The following is a 12,787-nucleotide window of genomic DNA, read 5'->3' as shown; positions in this document are numbered from 1 at the left end:
CCCCCCCCTTGACAGTGCTGAGTGGATCTTCAGATTGGAGACTGATATCCTTTCTGTGTTCTTCAGGAGCCCAGAGTCTCTCCACCATCGGCCCTCTCCCTCCTTGGGATGACATGCACCTCTGATGCCATCAGCACAAGAGGAAAGATGACAAGGAAATACACACAGGAGGGTGTTTCCGGCCAGGTCTTGAAGGCCTCAAGGTTCACTTTGATGCTCAAGCTTTTATGTATTATTTTAGGATTTTATTTATCTATTAGAGGGAAAAGAGCACAAGCAGGGGGAGGTGTAGAGGGAGGAGAACCAGAGAGATGCTGATCTGAGGAGGACAGGGGCTGGCTGATATAGACCTGTGCAGGGAACAGCGGAGGCCGCCCAGAGCTGGCCTGCGTTATCTGGTGGGCCGGGAGTAAGGAGTAGCCTCAGATCCCTGTGCCCATGACCTGCTATCAGGGGAGACCCTCTAGGGATTGCTTCCTGGACTCAGAGAACATTGAATGGTGGGGAAATTTTCCTTGATTTAGGAGGGACATGAAAAGTCAATCATTGGATTGATACTTTCTCTTCTTGGACCGACAGCCCCAACCTCAGAAGAAGATGCTGAACCACCTCAAGAGCTACCTCTAGCTCCCACTGTGGTGCCTGCCGCAGCTTCAGAGCCCGAGGGGCCTGGATGGGAACCAGTTGTGAGTGTGATACAGCTATGGATACAGCCGAGGGGAGGCACCTACCTGAAGGGGCCTACTGCAAAGTTTCTATGGACAACCAGGTGCATGATTGAAAGACTTAGTGGGGGACATTCCTGGCTTAAAAGTGTTCAAGCGGTGAAGCGGGGCGATATCCCAGGTGTGACAGCATGATCTCAGGATCCTGGGGGTCCCCAGAAGACCAGCTAGGGCCCGAATGCTTCTGAGTTCCCAGACATCAGTTAGGGAGGATGGCTGAAAACCAGGAAGCTAGGTCCCGGCTTTCTGCTCTGGGAAGCAAGCTGGGCCCAGACACCACCTTATTCCATCCACAAGGTCTCACACATCTCGCCATTCTGGTTGCAATGAAGAAATGGATTGTACACCAGAATTTCGTACCTGTGGATTATGCCCAGGATTTAAGGTGCTAGAGAAACATTTTTTGACATAAGGATGGAGAAATGGTTCCTCCACAACAGCTACTGGAAGGACAACTGAAGGATTATTTCAGCACAGGAAGTCAGACCTGCAGGAGTGAATGGGAAACAAAGAGCCCGGTGGGTAAGTAGTTATCCAACATGTCGGGAAATCTGAATTACCATTAGCTGTAAAACACACGAAAAAGCCATTTCGGGAGATGTTAGTGACAAGTTGGCATGACATGATAATGCACATTGTTAGAACAACTGAAGGTACTTAGCATTAAAGGATTCTGAGATTCTCATTTTGTGCTCTAAGAGGAGTAATAGACTCAGTTCAGACGTAAGTTACACGTGCTTAAGAGTTTGGGTTTTTCAAAGATTTTATATATTTATTTATTTATTTATTTGTCAGCAAGAGTGTGAGAGTGCACAAGGAGGGGGAGCAGCAGGCAGAGGAAGAAGTGGGCTCTGGGCTGAGCAAGCATCTTGATGCAGGACTCAATCCCAGGTCCCCAGTATCATGGCCTGAGCTGAAGGCAGATGCCTAAGAGACTGAGCTAGGTAGGCGTCCCTACGTGGGCTTAAGAGTTTTAAAGGTGGGGCACCTGGGTGTCTCAGTTGGTTAAGGAACTGTCTTTGGCTCAAGTCATGATCCTGGAGTCCCAGGTCCCACATCAGAGCCCTGCTCGGCAGGGAGTCTGCTGCTCCCTCTGACCTCTCCCCACTCATACTCTCTCTTTTGCTCTCTCATTCTCTGTCTCTCTAATAAATAAATAAAATCTTTTTTTAAAAAAAGAGTTTTACTGGTAACCCTAAAACACAGAAATCGAGTATATGTTTTTTCAAAGTAAAAGATGAAATAAGAGAATAAAGAAAGTATGTCAACTCCTTGACAGGGAACAAATGAGAAGAAAGAAACATTAAAAATGCATGATCAGGACACCTGGGTGGCTCAGAGGGTTGAGCCTCTGTCTTCGGCTCTGGACATGGTCTCAGGGTCCTGGGATCGAGCCCCACATCGGGATCCTTGCTCAGCAGGAAGCCTGCTTCTCCGTCTGCCTCTGCCTGCCTCTGCTCACTCTCTCTGACAAAAAAAAAAAAAAAAAAAAAAAAAAAAAAGCATGATCAATAGAAAAGTAAAAATCATACGGTAGAAATAAGTCTACCTATATAAGCCATCACAACAAATGTGGGTAGTTAAATCATAAGTCAAATCATATATGAATGGACAGTACTCTTAAATTGAATTAGGAAATTAACAAAATCTGTTTCTCTGCTGGTTTTTAAAAAAGATCAAATGCAAGAGGACAGAAACCAGTGAACAAACTAAAACCAAAGCAGATGCACTGGGTTTTGCCTGGAGGTGGAAATACCCCAGGCTGATGGCCTTGGGAGTCACGAGGGTGGGGGGTGGAGGGATAGCTAAGGGAGGACTAAATGGAAGAAGTGATGTGAGATTTGAGGCGGAAATGGTAAGAATGAGCCACATGGGTGCCGTACTTCAGGCAGAACATCCTAAGGTTTTTAGGATGTTTGAGGAACAGAAAGGTTGGTGTCCTTTGACAGATGGTACAGGAAATAGATCATGAAGGATCTTGAAGGATATTTTCATTTTATTTTTAGTGCAGTGAGGAAACATTGGAGCATTTGTAGCAGACGAGTTCCATGATGTGTCTTTAAAAAGATCCCGCCAGCTTCTGTGGGGAAATGCAGTAGAGAGGATTATAGAGAATCAAGAGGGGAAGAGGGAAAGCCATTGGGTGGCTAGTACAGTTGTTCAAGTGAGAGGAGAGTGTGCCTTGATCCAGAGGGGTTGTAGGGGACACCAGGAGGCAGCGATGGGCTGGAAATATGTTTTGGCGGTTGAGCCAAAGGGACTTCTTGATTGACTGGACACAGACTACGGGATGGGGAGGAATCAAGGCTGACGCTCTCCTTAGGGGCTTGAGCAACTGGGTCGATGTCAGTGCCATTCACCGAGATGGGGAAGGGTGAGGAGCAACAGCTTGGGGGGGTGGGGAGGGGTTGCAAATCAACAATTCTGATTGGGTCTGAGATGACTCTCAGCGGTAAAAGTGGAGTTATCAAGTAGGTAGTCCAGTGTTTTGGTGTGGAGATTGGTAGAGATTTCTGAACTGGAGATAAAAGTTTCAGAGTTGTCAGGATAAAGCTTGGACTGGGTTGACTCCCCTAAGTAGTGTGTGTGGGTAGAGAAAAGGTCCAGGGTGGAGACTCAAGGTAAGTGTTCCTGGAATTAGCAAATAAAAATAAAGGAGTGCCAACTGAATTTGAACTTCAGATAAACAAATAGTTTTATGAGACTGATGCACTGCCTACTGTGCTAAGGAGGTACCTACAATAAATATTTTTAAAAGATATGTTACATGAAATACTGGGGACATTTGTGCCAAAAGAATCACTTATTATTTTTCTGAAATTCAGATTTAATGGGACATCGCATTTAATTTGACAATCCTACCTAAGGTACTACTTCCTTGTTTAGATGAGATGTAGAGAAGGATCAGGAGCAAAGAGAATGTTCCATTTAGTGTACCTATATAACCTATCTTGCCAGAATGCAATTTCATAAAAAAAATTTATATTGCTCACAAAATCTATGGGTCAGGGATTTGGACAGGGGATAGTGGACATGGCTTTCCTCTACACCTTACTCTAATCCTGGGATTCTTGCCAGCGTGGTGTCTGGGTTCCAATGGTGAGAAAGAAAATGCATGTGCATGTAAGCAAAAGAGAAAGAGAGATTCAGATAGAGAGAGGGAGACAGACAGAGAAAGAGAGACTTTACGACTCCAATGTCCTGATTCCAGGTAACTTTGATTCATTCTACAAGAAGCTCCCCCATGCCTTGCCCTATGTTCTGGACTGTACAGTAGGGATAGGAGGAAAGCCCTTGTTCATTTTTCAAGCATTTATGGATCAGACACTGTGCAGGGCCTTGGGAACACAAAGGGGCTTAGCCCTGGCCCCTGCTGTCCAAGCACTTAAAGTATGGGTGGGTATGTGCTGGTGAAGACAGACATATCGGGAGAATCAGGGCTCGGCATCCCCATCAAACCCTATCCTGGCTTTTGGGGGAGAAGATGTGAAAATGTAAGCTATTTTTAAATAATCTAGCAGGTGACTTAGGATCAGACAGGCTGAAACAGATAGCAGGAACAGGTGGAACCTGGGAGAGGGAGTGATTGTTCTGGGTTGGATTAGTTTGGAACGATTTTCTACAAGAGAAGCAGTTTGAGCTAGACCTTCCAGAGGAGGAGAATTTGATCACTTCCCTTAGCTCAGTAACATCCTAGACATCATCACATTAAATAAGTCTGATCTTCCACACCCAGAGCCCTAGTGACCTCATTTAGTTGACGTTGAAAGAGAACTCATACCTTCAAAGTACATATTACGTATGTTTCCATTCAACTTTAAGCAAGTGTTTAAAGCTTCTTGATCTATGTTCTTCTATCGTCTCTTCTCTCATGGAGAGATTCCAGGAGTTAACTTATCTTTTCTTTTTAGTCGAGGTGCAATATTTATTCCAGCAGTTAACAGAACCGTTCACGTGTATTTGCTCAACAGCATCGTGGTGGGGAGAAGTGAAGGATGGTGGGCGGAGCCCGAAGCCCTTTAGGTCACAGAGTAGGATACAAAGGCCTCTCTAGGGACATGCACGTGTCCTGTCCCCTGAAGGAGTAGCCATGGAAAGGGGTGGCTCCTTGCCATAAGAGATAATCTCACCAAAGGCCAGAAGACTCTCTGAAGACTGCCTCCAAACCAGAAGAGCCATCACCACTCACATGGCAGTCACTGTTTTCCACATTTTTATTCTTGGACATTTCAGAAGGACAGAAGTGTTGAAAGCCTAGCATAATAAATATCAGTGAATTCTTTCTGCAGAATTAAACCATTGATAACTTTATGCTGTCTTTGCTTTCTCTTTCTACATGTCCTCATATAGCTTCTGGTATAGCAATTAATGACCCTTCTCTCCTAAATAATTCAACAAGTATCTTCTAACAATAAGAACATTACCCCACCAGAAAGCAGAAGAAAAATTTTTTAAATTTCTCAGGTTGATCTAGCATCCAGTTTGCCTCAATTCTCTGCATTATCCCCAAAATGTCTTTCTTAGCTGTCCCCTTTTTCTTCAAGCCCAGATCTAGCTGAACTTCTCTTATTATATCTGGTTGTAATGGGTCTTTAGACAATTTAAATACTGTGTCAAGACAATAAAGACAACCCATGGCTTCACTTTTTTCTGTGACACTGATAATTTGTTTTTGTTTTAAAAATCATCTGCATCAATGCTTAACTTGACCTAAGAAATTCAGCTGTAAGTGTACTGTTCATTAATTTTGACAACTGTATGCACCGATGTAACTGTCCCATCAAATCAAATAAAAAACAATCAAAATGCAGATTTCTGTTGGCCCAGAAAGATCCTTTGTGTCTCTCTGCAGTCATATCCCCTCTGCTCCTTGTTCCAGGCAAGCATTGATCTGCTTTCCATGATCAGATTGATTTTCTGGAGAGACGAGGCCAGTTTGTCTTGTAAAATGTCCCACAAGTCTAACTGTTTCCCTGTAGTGTCATTACCTCCACATTCCAGCTATCGACTTTCCTATGCACTGGAAGTTAGGTCTAAAACCTTGGTTAAGTGCAGGTTAAACATATCAGGAACAAATACTCTCGGTGATACTGGATACTTCCTGCTGCTTCGAGTCGGGGGTACAACACCAGGGTGTGCATACTATTGAGTTTTCATCCTTGGTTGAGTTGTCAGCCACCAATACTGGCCTTTGTGATAGTATATTGTTCTCTTAAAATTGGCAAGTCACCAGTGGGGTGATACTTTGGTAATGTCCAAAGATCCTACTCCCCACAATCTTCTACCCAATGCTTGTAGCATTCATTGATGGCTCTTACCTGAATCAGTTTTTCCATGCAGAGTTGCAAAATGGTGACTTCCTAATTCTACCATTTTTTCTATCTTTGGAAGCTGTCATTCTTTGGTAAAGAAGTTTTTTTTTTTAAATATTTTATTTATTTGACAGAGAGAAATCACAAGTAGGCAGAGAGGCAGGCAGAGAGAGAGAGAGGAGGAAGCAGGCTCCCTGCTGAGCAGAGAGCCCGATGCAGGAATCGATCCCAGGACCCTGAGATCATGACCTGAGCCAAAGGCAGCGGCTTAACCACTGAGCCACCCAGGCGCCCAAGAAGATTTTTTTTTAAAAAAAAACAGGAATTTATTTATTTGACAGAGAGAAATCACAAGTAGGCAGAGAGGCAGGCAGAGAGAGAGAGAGGAGGAAGCAGGCTCCCCAATGAACAGGGAACCTGATGTGAGGCTCCATCCCAGGACCCTGGGATCATGACCTGAGTTGAACACAGACACATAACTGACTGAGCCACCCGGTTGTCTTGAAGAAGACTTCTCTGTAAGGAACCAGGGACTGCATCTCCTAAACAGGCAGAGTAAAGCCTAATTGCTTTACCCTTAGTTACAGTCCGGGACAATGTGATGGTGCGGGAAGGAAAGAAGGCAGGAGGCAGGGCGGGCGGGAGGGAGGGAAGGAAGGAAGGCGAGAAGGACACAAGTAAAGGCAGGAAGGAAGGAAACAAGCCGGAACTGAAAGTGAAATACTGAACAAATACAATTCTGCCTGATGAATTGTCTTTTTGGATATGTAATAAAAGCATCCAAGACGACAATGCAAAGTGTTGTAATGGTACTGGTCATTCATTGTCGGGCTCCTTATCATCCCAACCTTCACGTAATGTGTAGGTACGAGGCTGGCACAGACACACTGCATTTCCCTCTCTAGTGACGTGGGTGGCGGGAGGGACATGAACTTTGGAACCAGGTGGCTCTGGGCTGAGTCCTGGCTCTGCCACTTGCTTGCTGGGTGGATTGAACCCCTTTGAGCCTTGGTTCTTTTCTCTGAAGGGAGAGTTATGTTGAGAATGAACAGAGGTACCATATGTGAAATTTCTGTCCCAGGGGGAGGGACTGATCCCTACCTTGGATCTTTTCAGTCCCCTGGAGAAGTAAGGCCACAGCAAGAGGAACTGCCTGAACTTTCAGAGCCAACAGGGATTTGGGGCTGTTCAGACACTCTTAAATGTGCCCATGAACACAAAGTCACAATTCGCTGCTGGCTTATTCTTCCTTCATGTACTTTTCCAGTGTTTGTTGAATGGTGTCTTTATTGAAGGAAGCACGCTAGAGACTAAGCAGTTAAGGAGGCCACCCAGGTGTATGTTGGTGACCGTGGTGCTAACCTAACCATCCTTGGGCACAGGTGCTTCTCCTATCCTGGGACTCTGGTGCAAATTCCCGTTCAGTCTGTCCCAGGATTTCTGAAGCCAGAGAAAGCAAGCAGTGGAGGGAGGGAGGGGCCAGTGGGCTGGACTTCAAAGGAGAGAAGCAGGAGGGAAAGGAAGGCGTGGCGTAGCACAACTTCCATAAGCCATCACTGTGAGAGAGACCACTCTGACCATGAATGACAGAGCGACTGATGAATGCAGTAGGAAATGTGTGCATTGCATGACGCGGATCGGGGCTAGAGCTGACAAAAACAAACCTGACTGTGTGGCCAGGTGGGCAGACACCAGCCCAGCAGAGATGGGCTCTGAAATGTCATCCTGAAAAGAGACATGCCAAAGAGGTCATAGTTTTCCCCCATCTGAATTTCTCTCTCTCTCTCTATTCCTGTCTTGATGAAAAGTTTGCAACTCTTACGCTGTTACAGAGGGAACAATTCGACTTATCATGCCCTAATTTATAGAGCTGACTAATGTTGTTTTTCTCCAAAATACTAGGATTTAATAGAATTATTTATTCTATATTTGGAATTATAAACTCATAAAATATACATGCCCCTAAGTGATGTAAAATGCAGACACTTTTTCAAATAATTAGAAGTTTTTTGATTTTTAAAATACATAGGAACATTGATTTTAGAGGTTCTGTGAGTAATAGGATTTCACAAAATCTGTTGTGAAGCTATCGCTTAATGGGATTAAGAAAAAACACCTCAAGATATTTGAACTTAAATAATGCTGCATTGATCTCATACCAATTAAAGAAAGACACAAGATAGAATGCTATGTAGATTATTTTTAAAAGTACCTTACTAATATATCACAGGGGTATTTCTAATGGAATTATAATCTACTCAAACACCAGAAATTCTGTCGCTGAAATCTTGTCTTCAAGAGATCAACAGCTAAGCAATTAATATAACCACCTGAGCTGTTCAGAGGACCATATCAAATGTGGGTAATCCCAACTGCTTAATTAAAATGGACCCTCTGTCCCCAGTATGAACTTTATAACAGGTTTGATACACCCAAGGATCATAACATTTAAAGCACAAAATTTTAGACGAAGCCACCACAACCATCAACACCAGCTGTGCCAGGAGTAGAGGAAACCTTTGGCACCATTTTCAAGAAAAAAACCCAAATATATCTGAAGAACTTCAAATTTCCAAATTCATTTTCAGAAGGACTTATTGCTATGTCCCGAGGAACTCACTGTCCCAAATAAGATTGGGCAACGCTTCAGGAGTAATGTAATCCGTTTTGGGAAGCAGTCATGAGGAAGCTGAGGGGTCCTTCCAAAGAGACCTTCTGCTCAACAGTGACTTGGAAATCCATTTACAATCTTTTCTTTGACATCAGTGAGAGACACAGCTGGTTGGCGGCTTTCACCTTGCTCTATTGGGATATCACGTGACCAAAGAACCCCCCTCCCCACCACCACCAAATTCTCAGGCTCTGAGGAGATACCCAACAAAGGAAAGGACTGTGTGTGTACAGATGTGTGTGTGTGTGTGTGTGTGTGTGTGTGTGAAAAGACGCAGATCCTGAAGGCATCAAAAGGGCATGATGCTGTCTGTTGGAACTCATAATTTTATTCATTTATTTTTGCAAGAGACAGCGAGAATGAGAGAGCACACAAGTTGGGGAGAGGGGCAGGGGGAGAAGCAGACTCCCCATTCAGCAGGGAGCCCGATACGTGTCTTGATCTTAGGACCCTGAGATCATGACCTGAGCTGAAGGCAGACACTTAAGGTTTTTTGCTTTATTTTAAGCTTTTACTTATCTGTTTGTTTGCTGTTATAATTTTTTTTATTATGTTAGTCACCATACAGTACGTCATGGGTTTCTGATGCAGTGTTCCATGATTCATTGTTTGCGTATAACATCCAGTGCTCCTTGCAATCCGTGCCCTCCTTAATACCCATCACCGGGCCGACCCATCCCCCCACCCCCTCCCCTCTAAAACCCTTGGTTTGTTTCTCAGATCCCATAGTCTCTCCTAGTTTATCTTCCCTCTGATTTCCCCCTTTTCATTTTTCCCTTCCTTCTCCTAATGTCCTCCATGCTATTCCTTATGTGCCACAAATAAGTGAAACTATGTGATAATTGTCTTTCTCTGTTTGACTTATTTCACTGAGCACAATTTCCTCCAGTTTCATCCATACTGATGTAAATCAGTAATATTCCACTGCATATTTTTATTTATTTGTTTGTTTGTTTGTTTGTTTTTGCAAGAGAGGGCAAGAGCAAGAGAGAGGACAAGTGGGGAGGGAGGGACAGAGGGAGAAACGGTGTTAGGACTTATTAATCTGCATGCATTGGTCCTAACACATTACTAACTTCTGCTTATTATGACTTTTTTTCTCCCTCTGAGAATATTGGAGGCTCCGGATCTCCTCATTGTATTGATGTAAGTCACTAACTTAGGTGCTGTGAGGACATAAAGACAAAGCAGACATAGACCCTCCCTTTGAGGGGTTACAGAGTAAAACTTGTTCTCAACTTTGGTCACATATTGAAATCGCCTGGGGAGCTTTAACAAAAGCTGGAGCCAGTTTCCCTCGCAGAGATTCTGACTTCATTAGTCTAGGATATGGCGTTGGCATCGAGATTTGAATGTCCCCATTGATTCTAGCGAGCATCCAAGGCTGAGAACCATTGCAATAAGGAAAGACAAAGCCTTCTGAAGCCCACAAGCTTCAGCATAATAAGAATTTTGAGCCTCTAGGGGTGATTATACTACTATAGGACTTTTGCAGAAGTATAATAAAATTTAAAGTTACTGTTCTCTTTTATACACATATGTATCCATGTTTGCCGATGTGTGTCAGCATGTGTACGCACGTGGATTACATGAGTATCGCATTTTTCTTAGGACAGATCCAGTGACATAGCAGTAATCCAAGTCACATCTCACTCACTTCCCCGCCACCTTATTTTCTTCCAGCTTAAACAACAGAAGTCTTCCCACTTTGGTAGCCGTAGTCTGGGATCAAGGGGATGGCTGGATCGGTTCGTTCCGAGGGCTGTGGAGGAGAATCTCCTTGTTTCTCTCCTGGCTTCAGTGATCTCAGCTGTTCCTGGCTTCTAGAAGGCTTTTTCTGTGTCTTCCCTGGTCCTCCCTCTGTGCCTGCCTCTGTGTGCAGGTGCCCTCCTTTTCATTTCCTCTTCGTCTTTTTTACTGATGTACAGTTGACACAGAGTGATATGTTAGTTCAACATAGGGATTCAATGGACATTACACCATGCTCACCATAGGCAGAGGTCCCATCTGTCCCCATACAACACTATGACAGTATGGTTGACTCCATTCCCTACGTTGTACCTTTCGTCCTCGTGACTTACTCCCACCGTAACTAGAAGCCTGTATCTCCCGCTCCCCTTCAATGATTTTGCCCTCCCTCCCACCCCCCACACCGCCACCGTGGAGACAACCACCAGTTTATTCTCTATATTTATGGGTCTCTTCCTGCTTTTTTAGTTTGTTCACTTGTTTTGCTCTTTAGATGCTATACATAAATAAAATCGTATGGTATTTCTCGTTCTCTGTCTGACTTATTTCACTTAGTATAATGCCCTCTCGGTCCGTCACTGTTGTTGTAAATGGCAAGATTTCATTTTTTAAATGGCCGATATATACCACTTAATGTATGACTTCTTCTTTATCCGTTCATCTATCAGTGGACATTTAGGTTGTTCCCACATTGTGGCTATTGTAAATAATGCTGTCATAAGCATAGGGGGCGTACATGTTTTTGAACTAGTATTTTTGTCTTTTGAGGGTAAATACCCTGTAGTGCAATTACTGGCCCATGTGGTATTTTTATTTTTATTTTTTAGATGACCATGACTCCCTTTTAGTTCCTGCCCCCACACTGGCTCCCAATCTCTTACTAGTGTCAGTTACTCCTGAGCAATTCCCCAGGCTCCCTTTCTATGCATTTTAAGCACATTTTCATATCCATGACCGATATACCTACAACAGAGAGTTCAGGTTATCTAATTTCGTTTTTTAAAAATTTTAATAATTTGTTGTAGCCACACTTAAAAAAACCTTTATTTACTGTTTGTTTGTTTGTTGTGAGCAGGGTGAGGGGCAGAGGGGGAGGTAGAGAGAGAATCCCAAGCCTACTCCCCACAGAGCCTGAGACCAATCCCAAGACCCTGTGATCAGGACCTGAGCAGAAATCAAGAGCGGGTTGCTTAGCCAACTGAGTCACCCACACACCCCTAGAGCCGCACTTTTGACTGGCTCTTCAGTGCTATTTGCTGTTTGGTTCAGATAGTCTCTGCTTGACTTACTCTGTCTCCTACATGAACTGTCTCTTACATGGACTGTTTCTGGTTACCCTCCTTTGGACGTATTTGAAAACTCTTAGAGCAGTAACAAAACAACACAAGTGGTTAAACAAGCAAAATTAAAACTATGATTCAGAATCTCATTAAGATCTAGTGAAGAATTTAGCTTTGAATGCCCATGAAAACCAGAAACCTCTGTTTTTAACACGAGAACCACTTCTGACTCTATTAAAAAGTCAGGCCTTAGTGCAAAAAAAATTTGGAGAAATGTCCTGGAAAATGAGTATGGTTTCTATTGGAAACTATAAAAACAACAACAACAACAACAACAAAACCAAACAAAACAAAAATCCCCACACATAAGCATGAGCATTTTTGAGTGGGAGGAAAGGAAAGACAAACAATTCATTAGACGGAAGGGAGAAGGAACAGGAAGGGGTGTGGCAGCGAGCAGAGGACACCGCAACACCCTTCAGATTCCCTTCCTTATTTTATCTGGAGACAAGGGTGGTCTCGCCTATATAAATCACTTGGGGTGACTAAGCTGAAAGTGGGGTGGGAGGCACCACCGGGTCTGTCCACCGTCACTGGTGGGATGAGCAAGTGATGCTTAGGGGGGAATCGAATCAGGAGATGCAATTTCATGCCATCGCGCTCTTCTCTTGTAAAGCGCTACTTGCTTCTGGAACACCCACCTGGCTGGGGGTGAAACGATCAGGTAGATTGTCCAGGACCGGCTGCAATTGTGTAAACTTTCCATCAGACACTTGTTCCATCTGAAATAATGTTGCTCCTCGTACCCTGGCTTGCACTCTACCAGCTGCCTCGAGCTCCGCGTGGGAGGGACTGGTTCAGAACCCGAGGAGGTGAAATGCTGAAGTTACCCTGGAGGTGACAGCAAGCACAACAGATGCTGGGATTGGAGAGGTTCTGAGAGAAAGTCTCAGGCTCAAGGCTGCTACTTTGCCTGAGGCTAGTTAGTGAGCGTGTAATACTATAGTTAATCAGGCTTATTATACTGGATGTTCTGGGATTTTTTTTTTT

General features: G+C 44.0%; 1 protein-coding gene across 7 annotated transcripts in view; it reads left to right on the top strand.

The window, feature by feature from the left end:
* Positions 1–12,787, top strand: part of LOC131813469 (ral guanine nucleotide dissociation stimulator-like) — a 145,596-nt gene that overhangs the window by 118,246 nt on the left and 14,563 nt on the right. Inside the window, exon 1 of one of the 7 annotated variants that reach the window (XM_059143753.1) lies at positions 1,072–1,243. The exons of 4 other annotated variants lie outside the window; for them this stretch is intronic. The gene's annotated coding sequence lies outside the window, so the exon portion shown is untranslated. Of the gene's footprint in view, positions 1–1,071; positions 1,248–6,482; positions 6,556–12,787 lie in introns of those variants that run through there. 2 more of the 7 variants (XM_059143749.1, XM_059143752.1) reach the window with 2 other exon arrangements.

The sequence above is a fragment of the Mustela lutreola genome, chromosome 13 (genome assembly GCF_030435805.1).
Source record: "Mustela lutreola isolate mMusLut2 chromosome 13, mMusLut2.pri, whole genome shotgun sequence".
Classification (NCBI taxonomy): domain Eukaryota; kingdom Metazoa; phylum Chordata; class Mammalia; order Carnivora; family Mustelidae; genus Mustela; species Mustela lutreola.
This window is presented reverse-complemented; position numbering and strand designations above follow the sequence as displayed.